An 18,511-nucleotide genomic window follows, 5' to 3' on the forward strand; every position below is an offset into this window, starting at 1 on the left:
ACAGAAAAGGAAAAACAGTAAATATGGCAAAGCAAAATTCATGATTTTTTAAATTTCAGATCAACCACATCTTTAACAGATATATGGAATAGTATTTGAGATTAGCCAGACAGCTTGATCCTATCTTTTTTTTCTCTTAAAAACTGATGTAATTCCCAGATTTCCGTTCTTTCTAACTTGAGCCCAAGTAACACAAGTATCAAATTGCATCAAATAAATCATAATAAATGCTTAATAGACAAACATGCTTGTTGTTTTTCTTCTACTTGTTAATGACCTACACAGACTTATCTTTCAACTTGGAAGCTGCTGTTCTTGTTCCTGACTGTCCTTTTGCAGTGAGTTTTATCTTCATAGGCACTGTAAAGACAATTTTGCAGCATGGTTGATAACATTTGTTTTCAAATTTGATAACATTCTCTTAGTTTCTTTGTGCTATCTGATAAAATACGCATGGAGAGTAAATTTGCTACTCATGAAAAACAAAATATTTTGAGAAAAGCAATCTAATATAAATGTGAAACTTGTTCTACATGTCTCTGTTGCTCTATCTACAGACTAACTTCCTGTATCAAAGATCATAACACACAAGAATTTTTCAATTAAGTGATCATCTTTAAGGAGGGGGAAAAAAAGTACTTCCCAGAGAAGAAAGAAAAGTTCTACCAGAATAATTTTCTTTTCCCGCCTCCCCATCAGCCTCTTAGAAGTATTGATAACCCTTCCCTTCCAAAACAATGCTATACTGTACTGAGGGTACTGGGTGATATCATTGCTTAAGTTATTTGGAAACTTACAGTAGAGATGCACTGCTTCAATGGGAACAAAGCACAGAATTATTGGCCCTAGAGTAACAAAACATGAAGTGTTTTCTAGAATATAGGAATTTTTGTTGTTGTTGTTTTCAAATACTAAAAGCTCAGGAATTACTGAGACTTCTCAAACCTTTTAATTTAAACTCTGATTTATCAAGATACTTTAGTGCACACTTTACAGTATGTGAGCAGTCCAATTACGAACTGATTAGAAGCTATCTGAAAAATATCTGAGCGATACCACAGACTCATAGAATAGTTTGGGTTCAAAGGAACCTTAAAGATCATCCAGGTCCAACCCCCTGCCATGGGCAGGGACACCTTGCACTAGACCAGGTTACTCAAAGCTCTGTCCAACGTGGCCTTGAACACTTCCAGGGATGGGGCACCACCGTCTCAGTAAAGAATTCTTTCCTAATATCAAATTTAAACCTACCCACTGGCAGTTTGAAGCCATTTCCCCTTGTCCTGTCACCCCAAGCCCTTGTAAATAGTCTTTCTCCATCTTTCTTGTCAGCTCTCTTCAGGTACTGGAAGGCCACAATTAGGTCACCCCAAAGCCTTCTCTTTTCCAGGATGTACCTTAAAACATCCCATTAAACCTGGAATTAATGCTGCTGTTATATTTACTTCAAATCATTTTTTTAGGATGCCATGCTTGCTGTTATTTTACTATGTACAAGCAACACTACAACAAGATTTGAAAAAATGTCAGCTATTTTTACAGAGAAATAGGAAAATAGAGCTTTTGCATCAATTTTAAGCATAAAAACACAAATGGAAACAAAAAGCTAAATCTAAAACCATCCACAGTAAACAGGAGTCAAAATGTGCCTTTAGGAGCCTATTCACTTATTAGAGATTCCTTCTTTCATTTCAAAATTCTGTGACAATGTTCTGTGATTTAAAAACTAGTCGTTAAGTTAAAGAGAAATACACAACCAACTATTTTCAGTATAAAAAATTATTTTCCAAAATAAATTCTTTTGGAAAAAAAAGCCTTCCATGACAAGACTAATTATCATAATTATTTAATATCAGTTTCTTAAAGCATGGAAGGAGTTTGGGCTTTTTATTCAGTTACTATTTGATCCCACGTTACACAATAGTCTTGTGTGTCAACTCATAATGCTTTCGATACTATATATTTAAAAACTGAATGCAGTCCTAACCATGAATGTTTTCACTTTATAAATAAGCAGACTGTTTATTTATAAATGGAAGGTATTAGTAAAACAACTTTTAGCACTACTTTTTCATATCAGTTTATAAAGTTGATAACATTGAAAGAAATATTGCATCTGTCAAATGTTGGCAGCAGGCTAATGGTTATCACAGCTAAGATGATGTTAACTTAAGAATGACATCAACATTTCTGCTTCCAAAACTGATGATGCTAATCAAAACTTGAAAATTACACAGCCACCTGGGATAGATGGGAAAGTTTAGGTATGACATCCCCAAAGTCTGTGTTTCAGGAGTGACAAATTAAGGCTTTCGAGGAGCTACAGTGCTTGCAAGTGAGAGAAGCTGATAAAAATCACGTGAAGCAAAACAGAGATATCCTTTAGAACATACAATTGGGCTAAGGATAAAGAGAGACAGAAACAAGATTTTGCTCTGAAGGGAAGAGGAACGTACTTGAGGGAAAAAAAAAAAAAAGTATGTCCAGGAGAAAAAAAGTAAAACAAAAGCCCACCTTGCTATCAAAAGGGTTGCATGGTGTGAAACATTCTTCTTTCGAGAACAGTTACACGTAAGGTCTTAAAGGGCCTGAGTACTTTTCCTTTTTTTACAATGAAAAGAATCTTTATAAGAATACTTGTTTTGGAAGAACAATCAACCAAGAAGAATATGTTTACCAGTCATTTAAAACCCAAAAGCATTTATTGCAGGTGCATCTCAGAAAACAGTTGAGATTTTCTTCTGGGACACTGACTGGTGGCCACTGGACTCTGATGTATAATTAGAATTATACATTCAGTGACTTCAAGGTAAAACTATTGCAGGAAGTTTCAGAAGTAGAGCAAAAATGAGGTAAAATACCGAGATTAGACCTTCAGGACCAAAATTGGAACCACATCAAGTTCTATTTTGTCATACCATTTTCCACGCTGGAGAAAGCAAAGGGAAGGTGTGCTTTGCAGTGGAAAGTACAGTCCATAAAAAGAAAGAATTTAGGACACATAATTTTTCTAACAGTATTTTTACAAGAGACAGACTATCCAACTAAGGGCCAATCCAAACACATGCACATGCAAGAAAATAATTTAAGACAAACTCTGCTGCATGATATCACACCATGAATAGGGTAGACATCTACATACATAGTGACATATGTCATATACATGTCATATACATTGAAAGACAATTAATATCTGTGATGACCAATCAGGAAGCATGGAGGGGTTATCTAAGGAAGCAAACCTCTTGTTATTGAGGCTGAATGATGTTGGAAATTAAGGGCAAGTTTTGTTTTACAGATAAAAAAATGTAGCTGCCAAAAATACACAGCAAAGTACTAAATATAGGGAATGAACCTAAACCAAATTATGCCTTCCAAGACTGCACCTAGTTGTGTCCTGTACTTTTGGGCGTTTAGTCAGTGGGACGAGAAGAGAGCCAGCCTGGGGCAACCCCCCTGCTCCCTCTGATCCCTGCAGTGGGGAACTGGGATCCTCAGCACCAACTGTTTCACTCTGCAGATCAGGTCCTATTGCTCCTCACTACTTGCTAATGTAGACATAGCCAAATTATATTTATTTGGAGACTGAAGCAGGGCTACATATGGAGAATTTCACCTTTGACAAGTACTAACTTCATTTACATTAACACCTGTCTAGACTGTTTTCCTAAGTATAAACACAAAAATCTCCTTGGTGTATTTGGGCCCTTCTTAGTTAATTAACCATATGTGACGTAAAGTGATACAACCCAGTTAAAGGTATGTCATTGTTGATAGGATCAATTACAGTCAGACATAAGTATTCATTGCTTAGACCATCTGTGCTGTACTCCTAAGTGCAGAACCTTGTCAATGAAAGCATACACACATTAACTGTATTCGCTTTCATTAAAAAACACCAATCTGGTTTGTCAGCTCTGGGCAATTTCTGTTAAAAAGTTGCAATAATATAATGCACAGTCACCTCCTCCTTCCAGCATACCGTGGCTATATAATTTGAAGGGTTTAGAATAATATTTGTGGTTATTCCACTTCTTGAGTGATTTTATTCTTAACTAGTGGCAACCATCCAACAGTCCTCCAAAACTCCACTTATATACCAATCTGGGAAATCATTGTGGTCATAGTAAGGAAGCAAATCTTGCCTGTTCCATTGCATGTTTATCAACATTTTCTAAGGTTTCTGTTTTTCACTGCTGCTCTTCAATATTACAGGATCTGATCATACCACATTTGAGGAGGAAAAAGCCCCCAGAAGAGTAATTCAAGCCTTGGAAACTTTCAGTTGCCATGTAGATATGCCTACAAATACACACATATATATATACACATAGTAGAAATACTACTACTTATTTCATACCTTTGATGTTAGCTGCAATGAGAACTCACAGTTAGATTAAACTAATACTCCTAAAATTAATTAAGAATTTCATGGATGAGTTTTGTACATAAGAAGCTGTGTACAGCTCTATAGGGTTTGGAATAGGTCTTATTTTCATTCCTATCATTACTATGAGAAAATTATTTTTATTTAATAACATAATTATAGGATAGCAGCATAGTCTCTGTATGGGTGTAGAACAGGTTTTAAAGGACTGGTTTGGAGCACGGGGAAAAGCTGTACAACTACATTTGTTTAGAGATCAAAAGGTCAAAAAGCTGATTGAATTACAATTTACATTTTCCTCATAACTGGGGCAACAAACTGATGAGATAAAATATGTTTCTAATCAAGTTCCCTCCAAAGATGACATCTTCAAGGAAGATTAGGACCCAGTTTTCTACTGTTAAATGATTACAGTTAAAACTGTAATCAATACAGATCACTTGAGAAAGTAGGCTGTGCATCTAAGTGTATTTCTCACTCCTAGAATATTGGAAGACCACACTTAAGGATGCTCATGAGTAAAAATCAAGAAGGGATAAATAACATGCACATCTATCGCTATTGTTTGCATACCAGGTTTATATCTCTATGTTTAATTTGGAAGGGATTTAGAGGCACACCCATGTGGGAAAAGCCTGGTCAGTTTAAAATTGAAAAAAAAAAAAGAAGTAAAAAGTAACAAACCAATCAAAAAACAACTTTTGGCTGATGAGGACTTTTCCCTGTGTTTATAGTAAAGTAAATCCAAGGGCTTGGTCTCCTAAGATATAAAACTGTGCTGATGAGGATACTGACCAAAGTTTAATAAAGTGATCTGGAAGAAGCAGAATTATAGAGAAGAGTTTAAATATGTTCATTACAAAATGAGAAAAGTTAAAACAGTACTGTCAAGATTTATGATTAGCATTCTCATTTCTTTTGAAACAGTTGAAAGTAAATCACACTTCAGGATGTTTCAAAAAACATTTAAATAAGGAAATATTTATTTGAAATCTAGCAAGGTGCCTAGAATATTTTTATGATTGTATATAACACAACTGTAAACAAAACCCTGTTTACAGCACCTTTTAAAGATAAAAGTGAAAAAGGAAATTTAGTAAAATGTAAAAAGTCCCTCCTTCACCCACCCAACAGCACATGTAAGTATTTTTATCAAGGCCCGATTATGAAAGGATGGTACCTGCATTCTTCAGAATACAAAATATTCAGAGAAATCACCAGAAAAATCTCTGAATTCACTTGCAAATAAATTTAAATTTTATGTAGTTTTCAGTGGTATTTTTATATGTTATAATAACATATAAACACAAAACCTCACAAATGTCTACACAGAAGAGCCTGAAATTCTCTTTTCCTTTTGTTTGCTTTATTCACAATCTCAAAATCTTACCTACTTCTCACTTGTAACAGAAAGCCATATTTAACTAGATCTATTGGAGCACAGACGATCTGACTTTCACATTAATTGCTGACAGATACACCTCTGAAGAGATTCTTTGAATCTCACCTAGAGGACAAGGTTAAAGCAAACTAAGCAGAGAGGTTTGCTGTAATACCACCAAACAATGGTTACATGATTGTGTGAAGCTGTCAGAGTTGGCAAGTTCAAAATCCCAGTATAGAACCAAACAGCTTGCTTGATCCTTGAAGCCAAAGAAGTTATGTAACAAGAAATTTGTTTGTGCTGGGGAAAAAAAACCAGTCTCTGTACCCTTTCATGCCTTCCATGAGTATTTTCAAAAGGCAAGCAGTGACATATTTGCCCTGAGAAGACGTTTTCTTTCGTTAGAAAAGTCAAATGAACACATCAGAAATCAAAACTCTATCTTCTGCCCAGTGCAGACATACAGACATTATAGAATGTGTTATTCTGTTTAGATGCTCCTCAGTGAAGGATGTGCACTCACCACAGTCTGTGCTGCATGGTTTCAGAAACGTACATATTAACTAAAAGCATGCATTTGATTTAATCACACCCGGTGTTGGCTCTGCACTACAATGTTTGGATGAAGACTTGCAGTGCAGATACTTGCTTGGAACACTGTATACCAGAGATGGCTGTGCGGGCTTTGGGGTGGAGAATGAAGACAACAGTGTTAGATAAAGGTCTCAGAAGTTAATAGTGTCTGCTGCAACAGTAAGTCTCATCACACTGCCTTGATCCTTCCTTCTCTCCTCATTAAAGACAGACTAATTGCAAGGTAGTACAGCATCGGCACAACTGTAGTAATTCCGCTGCGTTGCTCTAGGAAACAAACTTTATGAACAAAGGAAACTATTCTTCTACCATTCCTTTTCAGATGGTTACACCTCCTCTTAGGAAATGCAACTAAATAGCTATTAGGAGTGTTATGCCACTCATCCTTACAACTCACACATATTACAGAAGATATTTTAATAACCGTTTCATACAACGATCTAGTGTTTCAAATGTAACAAATTTTGTAATTATCATTATTATCTATAATGATCACACTCCAGGAAAAATTGCCTTAGGAAACTTAAAATATTAAGGCATCATTGTTGTAAAGAGGTCAATTTGAATTTAAAGTGGATTCAGGTGTTCAGATATTCACAGTTTAACAATGTGCTTTGTACAAACAATAAAGTTGTGACAAAGTTGCTCCTTATTCCCTAAAACAATAAAATATGCTGTTTACATTGTACAATTTTTTATTGAAAAGTCAGGTAGTTCCACCTGTTTCATCACGAATAATATTAGACTGTCTTGTAAGAAAATAATAATTGATTTGAGAAAGAAACTGTAAGGAAGATGAAAAAATCAGAATCTGTTTTGGAAAACTGATTATCTCCATTTGGAATTTTTTCTCTAATCGTGTCTGGACATAATCTTGAATTAAATCTTTAGGCAAAAATTTCTACATGCTAGTGCAATCCATCTGGAAAACAAATTCCAAATCAAATGGCTACAAATCAATTATGGTACACCAATTTTAACACTTTGAAATTAATTCTTTTTGAAAGAATTTATGATCAACACAACAAAAACTCAAAAAGAGGTCTTAGTGGTTATGGTACCAGATTTGAGATGGCAGATCTAGATTGAATCCCTCATTTCAGCCCAGACCAGTTTATCAGCTATGAGCTAAGTCCTGGGTCACAGATACACAAAACCAGGAAGGTCCCCAAAACTTCCCTTGTGGAAGTTGGCACTTGTGAAGATCTTAGCCTTGGACTCTTTCTTTCTCTGGCTTTTCTGTGGGTCAATAAAATGGGTCTAATAATCCTATCCTATAAGTTAATATAAACGGAGGTGGAAAAAATTCACAAATAGCTTAATTAATGCAAAATAAGCAACACCTAGCCTGCACTAAAAGTCTAGAAGATCAGGCACACGGCAAACTTCCAGGGTGCTCAGATAGGCCTTTTAAAAACATTTTATCAGTTGCTGATGTTCCCTTTCACTTATTTCCCTCAGGTGATGAATTTCTGCCCCAGGTCTACCTTTTTCCCTAAGAAAAGAAAAATACTCTTTGTTCCCCATTTTATGCAGTTATCCAGGCTGAGATTGTTAATTTCTAAACATCAGTTTTTCACGATTGTCATTATTGCTGTTTCAAGTTTTCACTGTGTTTGAGTGAAATGTCCTATTTTCTGTTTTAGTTCTGCCTCTTCATCATTCTTCCTACCTACCCCTTTTAAACACTGTATCCTGAAACCTTTAACACACTCAGCTTCAGATTACCATCTTGTACTCAACAAAAAGTTCAACGATGAGATACGTTTCCAAAGTCCCTCTGGACAATGTTTGTCATCTATGAAAACATTGAGGAGACAAAGGATGGGGAACAGATGACAACTAAAACTGGAACAATGTAATATTCATAAAATTCAGTGATCCAGAATACATCTGCCACTCAGTCAGTCAGTCTCTGCACTTATGTCCTTAATGCCCACATGCAGAACAGCCAAGAGCCTTTTCCTCTTTCTTGCTGGAGGTGGCTGCAGCTGGCTGAGTCCTGCAGAAACTAATGCCAAGACTGGTTTCTAGGATGCAAGTGACCCCACTAAATTTTATATCACAGCACAGCACAGTGACACAACAAACTCAAAGTTTTACGTACAACTGTCATCTTACATCGACTTTTCACAGTTTGTACTGCCTCTTCAGCATGGTCTTTATATTACTTCCCTCAGCGAGCCAACCTCCCTGTAATTACTGAGTACTGGTACTGCCCACTGCTTTAAACAAACCTCTGTAAATGAAATGGAGGCTATAAAAGCAGTTCATAGCCTTAGCTACCTTCAATTACCTTCTGAATAGTCACACAAGGATATAAGCTGAAATTAAATCCAGTTATTTTTAAGGAACTATACTGAAAATCTGCTTAAATGTAAGGAACACAAAAGCATCAATGAAGCAGATGAGCCTGCTATTTGCTTTGCTACAGTGGAATATCATACTTAGTTAGATGTTGAGAATGAATTTGGATAGCAAAGCAACAACAAGGAAGTAATCTTCCCATTCTTGCCAGTACCGGATATTTTGCCATACTGAGTAGAGGGGAGAGAGGGGAAAGGGAGAAGAAAAAAAAATAAAAAAGGAGAAAAGTGAACCCATTTGTTTATATATAGTTTATATATGTTTAATGTAGATGAACAAGATTCAAAGTCTGGTACTAGTCTATTAGCCTCAGCTTCAAAGTTTTCAAATACAGTTAAATGAAACCAAATGCAGTTAAATGAATACGAACTGATTTCTTATAAAACACTGAATTCTTGTGCTTTTTGTGGTTATCTGGTATGCAATTCCAATAGTTGAAGCCAAGAGAGCTCAGATCTGGAAAATTAGCTTTGCTGAAAATAGACAAGCAACTCTTCTCTAACATTTACACTAACAATGTCTGGAAAAAAAATCCAGCAATCTTCTGTACTTCATTTGAAAGGAAGAAAAAAATGTCAGTACCAGGCATTTTTCCCATTCTGACCAGGACTCCCTAATCTAAATGAAAACACAAAATTACTTGTAAATCAGATTGCTACTTACCTGCTTTGTTTTTCCTTCCAACTGCCACCAAGTCTTGACCCACGACTCACTATCTATGCCATTCCCCAACAGCTCTGAATGAAGATGATTGCAAAGTGAATACAAAAGGTTTAAAAACAAATGATCTTGTGTGTTCGCTCATTAACCGTTATTCAGAATTCATTTTGTAATTGCATCCGCTCTTTAGGGAGACAATTTTCCTACCATGGTCTTGTCTAGTCTTCCTAACATTAAGGAATAAACATTTTTTAGTCAGTGTAAATACTTAGCTTACACAAGTATTGATGAATCCATTTTTATTAGAGGTGTCTTGAACTCCACCTGGCTTCCAAGCAGGTCAATCAAAACTGAACCAGATGTCACCCACATCAGTGAAATAGCAAACGTACACAACACTTCACTTCACTTCTGTAAAGTATAAATGGAGACAGCCAGCACAATTCACACACTCATGCCATCCCCCACTCTATTTAATCTTTTAGAAGTAGCATTCCTTTCATCCAAATTAAACTCATGTTACTCTTCAGTTATCTCTCTATGAACATCTGGCCATCGACTCAAGCTGTGTATCACTAAAACAAAAATTTAAGATTTTGTCTCACAGAAGTCCCTTCCATAAGATTATTTTCAATCTTTCTAAAACCTTTAACATCTGGCCTACACTGATAGGACTAATGAATTCCCTTCTGTGTCTTCATAGGTAGGATACTTTCTATGTCATCAGCTGTAGGTATGGCCTTTCCCACCTACATCCTCAAACAAATGCCTCTCCCATGTTCCCAAAATACCATTTGTCGACTATGTCATGGCATCCTTCTCTGGCTTTGACAAACCTATATGCTCAAATCTGTCCTTTTTTTTTGATGCAAAGATAATATTTCTAGCCCAACAGTTCACGTTGACCTTCTTTTTAGCTCCCTGGTGACCCCCTAGGGCAAGGTCTCGCTGATGAGGATCTCCAGAGGGGTCTGAGCTGACAGTCTGCTGCTTTGGACCAAGCACAACTCTGTTACTTCACAAGCTTCTCGTCCTGTTAGGGAGTTACAAGTGTACAAATGCCTTTATCTATGTGCTGTTTTGGTCTGTTACCACATTCTCAGTCTGCCACCAGAGACTCTCTCAGCAAATGTTGGGGGTTTTTTAAATTTTATTTACAATAACTCCAAAAAAATAAATGAAGAGGTGTGCCAACTGGATGCTCAGAATGCTTGTAACACTAGTCCATGGTCAGCTTTATGTCCTTTTCCACCTATGTTTAATTATAATTTAAATTACATTTAGGTCTGTGTGTTTTCACATCGTTAAATTCAGTTGTCTTTCATGAAAACAACTCATCAAAATCATACAAACAAATGAGAATTCCCTTTTCTTTCTGCATTATGACCTTCTCGTCAATGAAAGGAAGGAGGGAAAGAACCTTACTTTGGTTATAAAATTTCTTAATTTTTCACCTAATGTCCTACTCTTTTAATGGTTCCGCATTTTTCTTTATGATGTACTTTGTCAGCCAGTCTTCATTTTGGTTTTGCAAAGTGGGAATTCCATATAAATAATAATAATAAAGACCATTCTGGAACAAGACAATGATATCTCCGGTATATACCAGTGGTTAAAGCAAAACACAATAAAAAAGATAAGGCATTTATTTGTAGAGACTTAATAGTGTGCTGATGTTAGAGCCTAAAGCATAACCATGTTGACTTTGCAAACACACCTTTCAAATAATTCTACTGACTCCCATTGCACTGCATCTCTGCTGAGCTGAACTAAATCACAGAATTTTAAAGATTATTCAGAAATCAAAATACTGAACTTCAGTAAGCAACATAACCTTCCTCAAAGACTTGAAAGTCCTAAAAAAAACAACAAACAAATGAGTTTTCTCCCAAATTGTCATCTGATATCATATTCAACTATCACTTCTAAGAAGATTCTCAAAATGAAACCTATAGTAAAGTTAATGAAAACCACTGACTCCAAAGGAACTTTGAACAATATTTATGTACAGAGAACATTCAGAAAGTGTATCCAAGTTTAAATGTCAATACAGTACCCACAAGAAGAGAAAGTGTTCATTGAAACACATTACATGTTAATTATCAGATATGCATATGCATATACTTATAGGTTTTTTTCTGGTGCTCAACTTTGTAACCTCAAAGTAGCTTCAAAATATAAGGTTTTGCTATTTGATACGTAGACACATATATATATTTAATATGTAATATATACACATATTTTACTATGAAAGCACATTAAAAAACAAACAAACAAACAAAAAATCCTGAATGGTAAATCTTGGTTTATATTCTCAGTTCAAAACAGTCTTTAGAGGACAATACATGATTTATAATCTGAACAGACATTGCTCAATGCCCAGAAAGGACAATTATCATTGCCTAAGTAGCCTTTCAGCACTTCTTTTTGGTCTTATTACTCTAGGTTTTATCTCCTTTACTGAAGGTACTTAAAACTTCACATGCTATTATTAATTTCTGAAGGGCTGTTTCTTTGGCAAATATCCTATCCAAGCACTCCACAAACCTTCACTGAAGAACACAACACACACCTACATGAGACCATTGTGTGGAAAAAGCACCATTCATATAATTTCAGTTTAAATGGCAGAAAATTATCAAAACTACTTTATTTTGGGCACCAAAACCAAACCTCTCACAGACTGATGTTTTTCAAACCACCTATTTCTGTACATTCAAAACTACTCATCCCCCTTGTTTTCTTTTGCTGGAGTTGCAAGAATTCCCGGATGCTGCCCTGGATGGCACAAGTATCTCCCTTAAGTACTCTGGAAATAAGGAACAAATGGGGCTCATCTGAGCAGGAGTGTGTATATACAGCATATATGTGACCTGAGTGGTGTGACAGGCACAGGAAGAGGACCCAGTCCTGACCTACCAGTCACCTCTCCTAAAATAGATTATTTTCTTCCTGGGGCATAAGTACAGGAATGATCCAAACAAGGGACGTGTGCTGCCATGCTGTTGGACCTAAGATGTGAAGCAGTAGCTGGTATTGAGGGATCCAGACTCTCCTCCCATCCCCATCCCCCTCTTGAACAGATGCACATGCACCTGTGAATCCAACACATCAGGCACACTCAAAACATTGTGTCTAACTACTTCTAATTCCTTAGAAACTCCATTCCAGAGAACTACTACACTTGCTCCAAAATGAGGGCAGAAGATTTAAAAACTCCTTAAGAAAACAACAAAAGGCATAAGGGAAAGTAAAGTTTGCATGTTTTAAATGTTCATCTAGGCTATTCTCATTCTGAGCATCATTAAGTTGTTAAGTAATCTGAAGGAAAGTAAAAGCTCAGAAAAATGAGAGTATAGGCCTTTCCATAACATAACCTGGATAAAAGATGTTACAAACCTGCTTCTGTGCAGCACTTTGAAAGTGGCACATAAATGAAATACTGATTTGAAGCATAAAGATCATTCTAGATTTAAATGCAAAACTAAAAATCAGGTAAAGTTAAAATCAATCCTTTAAAATTAATAGATATGAAAAATATAGGGATTATATAAGTATGCTGCATTGCTATAGCCCCTCAGTTGCCTCATTACTGCAGCATCATCAGTTCTCTGTTGTCCAAGGTAAAAGCAGGCTGGATTCCCCCGAAACTGGGAGACTGGAGAGGGAGAGCAGGGAAGTGAAATGAAGCAGAGGTAATACAGATAGTTTTAGAGAGAATACAAGACCAAGGTGTAGCTCCACACAGCTGGATGTGATGCATCCCTCCCAGTACAGTGCAGCCCTGGAGGGCCAGGAACCCACCTCACAGTTCAAACACTCTGCCAGCGTGGGGTCAGTGCTGTGCTCGAGTTATTGAGTGCTCATGTGCTGTTAAAGGAGTGCAGAGAAAAGGCTTTGCACTGAAGTCTGATCCCCTGGAGTTTACCAGCTCTAGCCCAGTGCTGCCTCTCAGTGCTTCCATGTTTGCAAAACCTGACTTAATAACACCTTTTGGAAATGGAGCAGGAGGAAGTGATAGCGACTGCAAATAGATTCACTGCGGGTTTGGGACAGTTGACACCAAGTCCAAACTGATAATAGCTGTTGGACTTGCCTCTGTATCTATTTTCTGCATTCCTCATCCAGGAAAATGGATTCAGGGAGGTTCAAATTAGGTCTGCATGGAGCCTGTTTGGTTCATACAGAGTTTATGCATGAAAGTAGCTAATCTGTTTGTGGATTAAAGATGGTTTTAACCACATTAATTTAGCACTGTAGATCTAAGGTAGAAAAACATGGGCCCAAGCTGGTTCTGCACTTGTGTCGTGATTAATCCAAAAACTGAATGACAACAAAACACTGAATCATAACTGTAGCTCAGTTGTCCATCTTGTCTACTCACTGCAAAAGATATTAATTTTTGTAGCTGATCAAGTTAAGCTATACATAAATTAAGCTCATTGATGTTTCTTTGTTACCAGCCAAGACTAAATTTGAAGACAGGATGTGTCAGCTTTTTTGCAGATCAGTTGTGCACCCCTCTCTAAATGGAAGGACAACACACTAGGAAAAGGAATATCAACATGCTGGCATGTTATTGAAACTGATTTTCCCCAAAACTTAATCTAACCCCATCTGAAGGAAACATCATGTCAGCTTACATGTCCGCTCCTTGAATTCAACTAACCTGAACAAGTTTTGAAGTTCCCTCAGTACATAGGAGCAAGAACAGCATGAAACATACAAAAGTTTGTTTTACTTGAGATATTTGTTCAAGAGAAGCCAAAATTGCTTAGTGTCCTAGACTGAATTACTTTTCTACCCCAGAGAGAGGGTGTTCCCTCTAAACTAGATGACAGCACAAGAATTTCAGAAAGTATTGTTTGCATTTTACTGATCTTCAGATTGCTAACACACAAGATTTTAAAATAAAGCACTGGTAGTCTGAAAGTTATAAGATATTTAAATTGTTTTGCTTTAAAAAACAACAAAGCACCATTAAAATTATTTAGTATTCTATTAGAGGTATAGTCTTTTTACTGCCTTTAGCACTGGGCTATCAAAGTACCCTCAGCAGTCTAATAAAAGTTAGAAGTAGTGTCTGCCATAGTTGGATCATTTCCTCTTTCCCTAAGGGGGAAACTAAGTCTAAAATATAAATGTCTTGATAAGGTTCCTTTTATTTTATTATTTTAATAAATGCATACATGTACTTCTATGTTTGTGTCAGAGACACAGCTATGTAAAAGAATTGTGCCTTGTACTTGAATTTCCATAGGAAGTGGTTCCCACCATCCCAAACAGTCCTTAGAAAGGCTCAGGAGACAAGCTTTATAAAGCATCTAAAAATTTCCAGTGTTCATAAACTGAATTCATTACAGTGATTGTCTACCTCAAAATTAGGTCAATTTTTTAAAACTCACATTCATTCATCATCTTCAAGATAAGAACTATGATCTTGTACTGAAATCTCTGTTCTTTGGGAATATCTTGTATCTAGAAGTCCAGGTTTCATATCAAGGAACCACAGAATAAATGAGCTTGGAAGGGATGTCGAAGTCACAGAACCATAGAATGGCCTGAGTCGGAAGGAACCCTAAAGGTCACCTAGTGCCAACGGCCCTGCCATGGACAGGGACACCTTCTACTAGACCACATTTCTCAGAGCTCTACCCAGCCTGCCTTGGAGACTTCAAGGAATGGGGTAGCCACACCTTTTCTGTGAAACCTGTTCCAGTGCCTCACCACTCTTACAGTGAAGGATTTTTTCCTTATATCTAATCTAAACCTACTCCTACTCTCTTCTAGTTTGAAGCCATTCCCCCTCGTCCTGTCACCACAGACTCTTGTAAAAACTCCATCTTCCCTGTAGGCTCCCTTCAGGTACTGGAAGGCTACAATCAGGTCATCCCGAAGTCTTTTCTTTTCCAGGCTGAACAACCCCAGTTCTCTCAGCCTTTCCTCATAGCAGAGGTGCCTCATCCATCTAATCAACTTGGTGCCTCCTCTGGACTCGCTCCAACAGGTCCATGTCCTTCCTGTGCTGGGGACCCCAGAGCTGGAGGCAGCACTGCAGGTGGGGTCTCAGCAGAGCAGAGCAGCAGGGGCAGAATCCCTTCCCCTCCCCTGACTGCTCACAGCTCGCGTTTGGATGCACTCCAGAACATCGGGGGGTTTCTGGGCTTCCCAGTGCACATTGGCTGGTCATGTTCCAGCTCTCACCGCACCAGCACCCCCAAGTCCTTCTCAGCAGGGCTGCTCTGGATCTGTTCATCCCCCAGCCTGGATTGGTACTGGGGGTTGCCCTGACCCAGGTGCAGCACCTTGGACTTGGTCTTGTTAAACCCCATGAGATTCCCATGGGCCCACTTCTTGAGCTTACCCAGGTCCCTCTGGGTGGCATCAAGTCCTTCAGGTGTGTCAACCACACCCCTCAGCTTGGTGGCATCTGCAAATTTGCTGGGAGTGCACTCAATCCCTTTATTTATGACTATGCCATTAATGAAGATCTAAGAATCATCTAATCTGATTCCCTGCTGAAGCAGGTCTAAGAGCAGGTTTTGCAGTAGCTTGTCATGTCCTGAACATTTTCAAGATTGGAGATTTAAATATCAAATAGAAATATCACATCTATCAGAGTGCTCCTGGAGAGGAACATCCGCATGCTCATAGAATTTCAACACTAGCTGTGATCACTACGGTGCTCAGTTCTGATTTCCTTCATAATGAACTCAAAGAGCTGGATTCACTCATTTCTGTATCAACTCATTGAGTAAGGACATGTGTATAATAAGTTTTGATTTAAAGAGGTGAAATTTGAGGTGCTGCAATGCATTCCATACTCAAATGAATAATTCATACCATATAACATCTATAACTCTATCCCACCTGAACGGACATTCGAGAAGATGGTCATTTTTGGTTCAGAAGATACATCCTTCTAACCTTGTCTTGTATTATTTCATCTTTCACTACAAAAGCTTCTCTTACAGTTCAGTTATCCTAAGCACAGAGACTAATTACTTTCTAGCTATCAAACTGTTTATTAATCCCAGCGGATTATAAATAAATATGTCAAGCTATATGGGAACAAGAGAAAAGGGGGAAAGAGAGAGAAAAATGAAAAAATACACTGGTAGACAAAAAGAAAAAATATATTCCAGAAATCTTGCATCTCAGTGCCACCAGGATTTCGAAGAATGCTTCACTGCTGGTCATTTTACCAGCAGTAGTGAAAATAGAAAGCAGCCAGTTTTGTAATCAAGAACAAATCAGCTTAGGTGCTTCTATCAACAGCACAAAGTGAACTTTATGTTGAGTTGAAGGATGGAAGAAAGAATCAGGGTTTATTTTCCTTCTGAAAGCTGTCCCACTTTTCTGTCATGTGCTAACTGGACCAAGTTAGAGAGAGATCTTTGCACTGGATAGTTCAGGCTGTGGGCTTGAGTTCGAAGCACTTACATAATATGTGGTCATGTATCCCCTACCACTCTAACCATTAAACCATTCCAGTACAAGTCTTACTGTGTGAAAACTGTCTGTCTCCTTGAAAAACAATTAGGCAATTACATTGCAAAGTCATGAAAAAGTACTTCCTCTAAAACCTATGAAGAAATCAGACACCTGCATGTGCAATGTAGTCTTAAAAGCAGAATGACAGGATTACAAGGTTAATGGTTTTCCTTTTGACAGATGTTATCTGGGCAGGATTCTGGCTCCTAGAGAGTTCAGAAAAAGGAGAAAGACAAAATACAAACAAAAAAACTACAACAGGCAGCAAAAACCAACCAAGTGAAAAAGAATTTTAAACAAAATAAGCAAGAATTATGAGAGATGAGAAGTATCTTTTTCTGAAACCACACTTAACTCATTCAGTAACATCCAAGAGATGCACATAAAGTCAATATCATTAGGTCTTTTGCTTAATAAGATTCAAGGATGAAAGAATTCATGAAATCATAAGGCCTCTTCACATGTGGATTTGTAACCAGAATTTGCTTTCAGATATGAGAGCAAGAAGAATGTGGCTTGCCTACAACCTGGGCTTGACCCATCACTTTGTAAATGTGTAAACCAAGAATCTCCTCATAAGATGCTCTGTATAAGACAGGAATGAAAAAACCACCTATAAATGAAGCAGAACCCCAAATCTTATCAAACAGATGAGCTCCTGCAATTCAAGTTAGTTGTCTAGAATGCAACATGCAGCCAGACAAGCACTCAGCAAGACTCTGATGTCACTGTTAAGGCCAGTAAGCAGCCAAAGAAACAATATTCTGTAGACTACAGCATCAGAAAGCCCACCAAAGCAAGGGTCTCTCCCCACAAAAAAAAAAGAAGACAGCAGAGAGGATGTCATTAGAACAATACACATGCTGTAATAAAGCATAGGGTGGCAGCACTTAGTTATCCCTTTAAAGAGGAATCTAATACTACTCTGCCACTGATTCTTGCTTTTCCAATTCAGCACAAGGCACGATGTTCGCGAGTGCCTGAAGCAAGTCTCCTCAGTGACCTGAAATCAGCAGGACTCAGAATCCAGGGATCTCAGCTCCACTCAGATCTTGTGTCTCATGTTCATCACTAATCACGTGCCACTGAGGGCACAGAGACTGTCGAGGAACAACACTGAAGCCATGTATGCCTCCTGTAGCCTTGCCTTGGCCAGCCTCAGCTCTGGCACAGTGGCAGCTGGGATGCCATCGGAGACTAATCATGCAGCTGGAAGGCTTTGGATTTGACCAATCCAAATTGGGGATCCGATCGCACCACTACACACCCCAAGGCACTCTTGGATCTCCCTAACTTTTCCTTGACTCTGAGCATGAGAAGATGCCAGTTAAAGATACATTTTTGATACAAACCTAATAGTAGAGAAAATGGCAATTTATTCTGCATATCAAAAGCAAAGGATCACTTCTACCGCTCTCCACCAAAAGAAAGCACAGCCTATGACAAGCACAAAAGCAATTTAGTATTTGTACACAAAGCAGACTTAATCTTATTTGGAGTCTTCAGACACCACACCAATGAAATAAGAATTCTGGACACTATTATTATCCTCACATGGTTACTGAGCAACTTCTTACTAAAGATAGACATCTGACACTGTCTCCCACAACCGAGTCTTGCTTCAC

The 18,511-nt window shown here is 37.7% G+C and overlaps 1 long non-coding RNA gene across 1 annotated transcript in view; it reads right to left on the reverse strand.

The window, feature by feature from the left end:
* Positions 1-329: 329 nt before the first annotated feature.
* Positions 330-18,511, reverse strand: part of LOC108640461 — a 116,817-nt gene continuing 98,635 nt past the window's right edge. Inside the window, exon 5 of the long non-coding RNA XR_001921195.1 lies at positions 330-360. This is a non-coding gene — a long non-coding RNA (uncharacterized LOC108640461). The remainder of the gene's footprint in view (positions 361-18,511) is intronic.

The sequence above is a fragment of the Manacus vitellinus genome, unplaced genomic scaffold (assembly GCF_001715985.3).
Source record: "Manacus vitellinus isolate BGI_N305 unplaced genomic scaffold, ASM171598v3 scaffold_34_pilon, whole genome shotgun sequence".
NCBI classification, from domain to species: domain Eukaryota; kingdom Metazoa; phylum Chordata; class Aves; order Passeriformes; family Pipridae; genus Manacus; species Manacus vitellinus.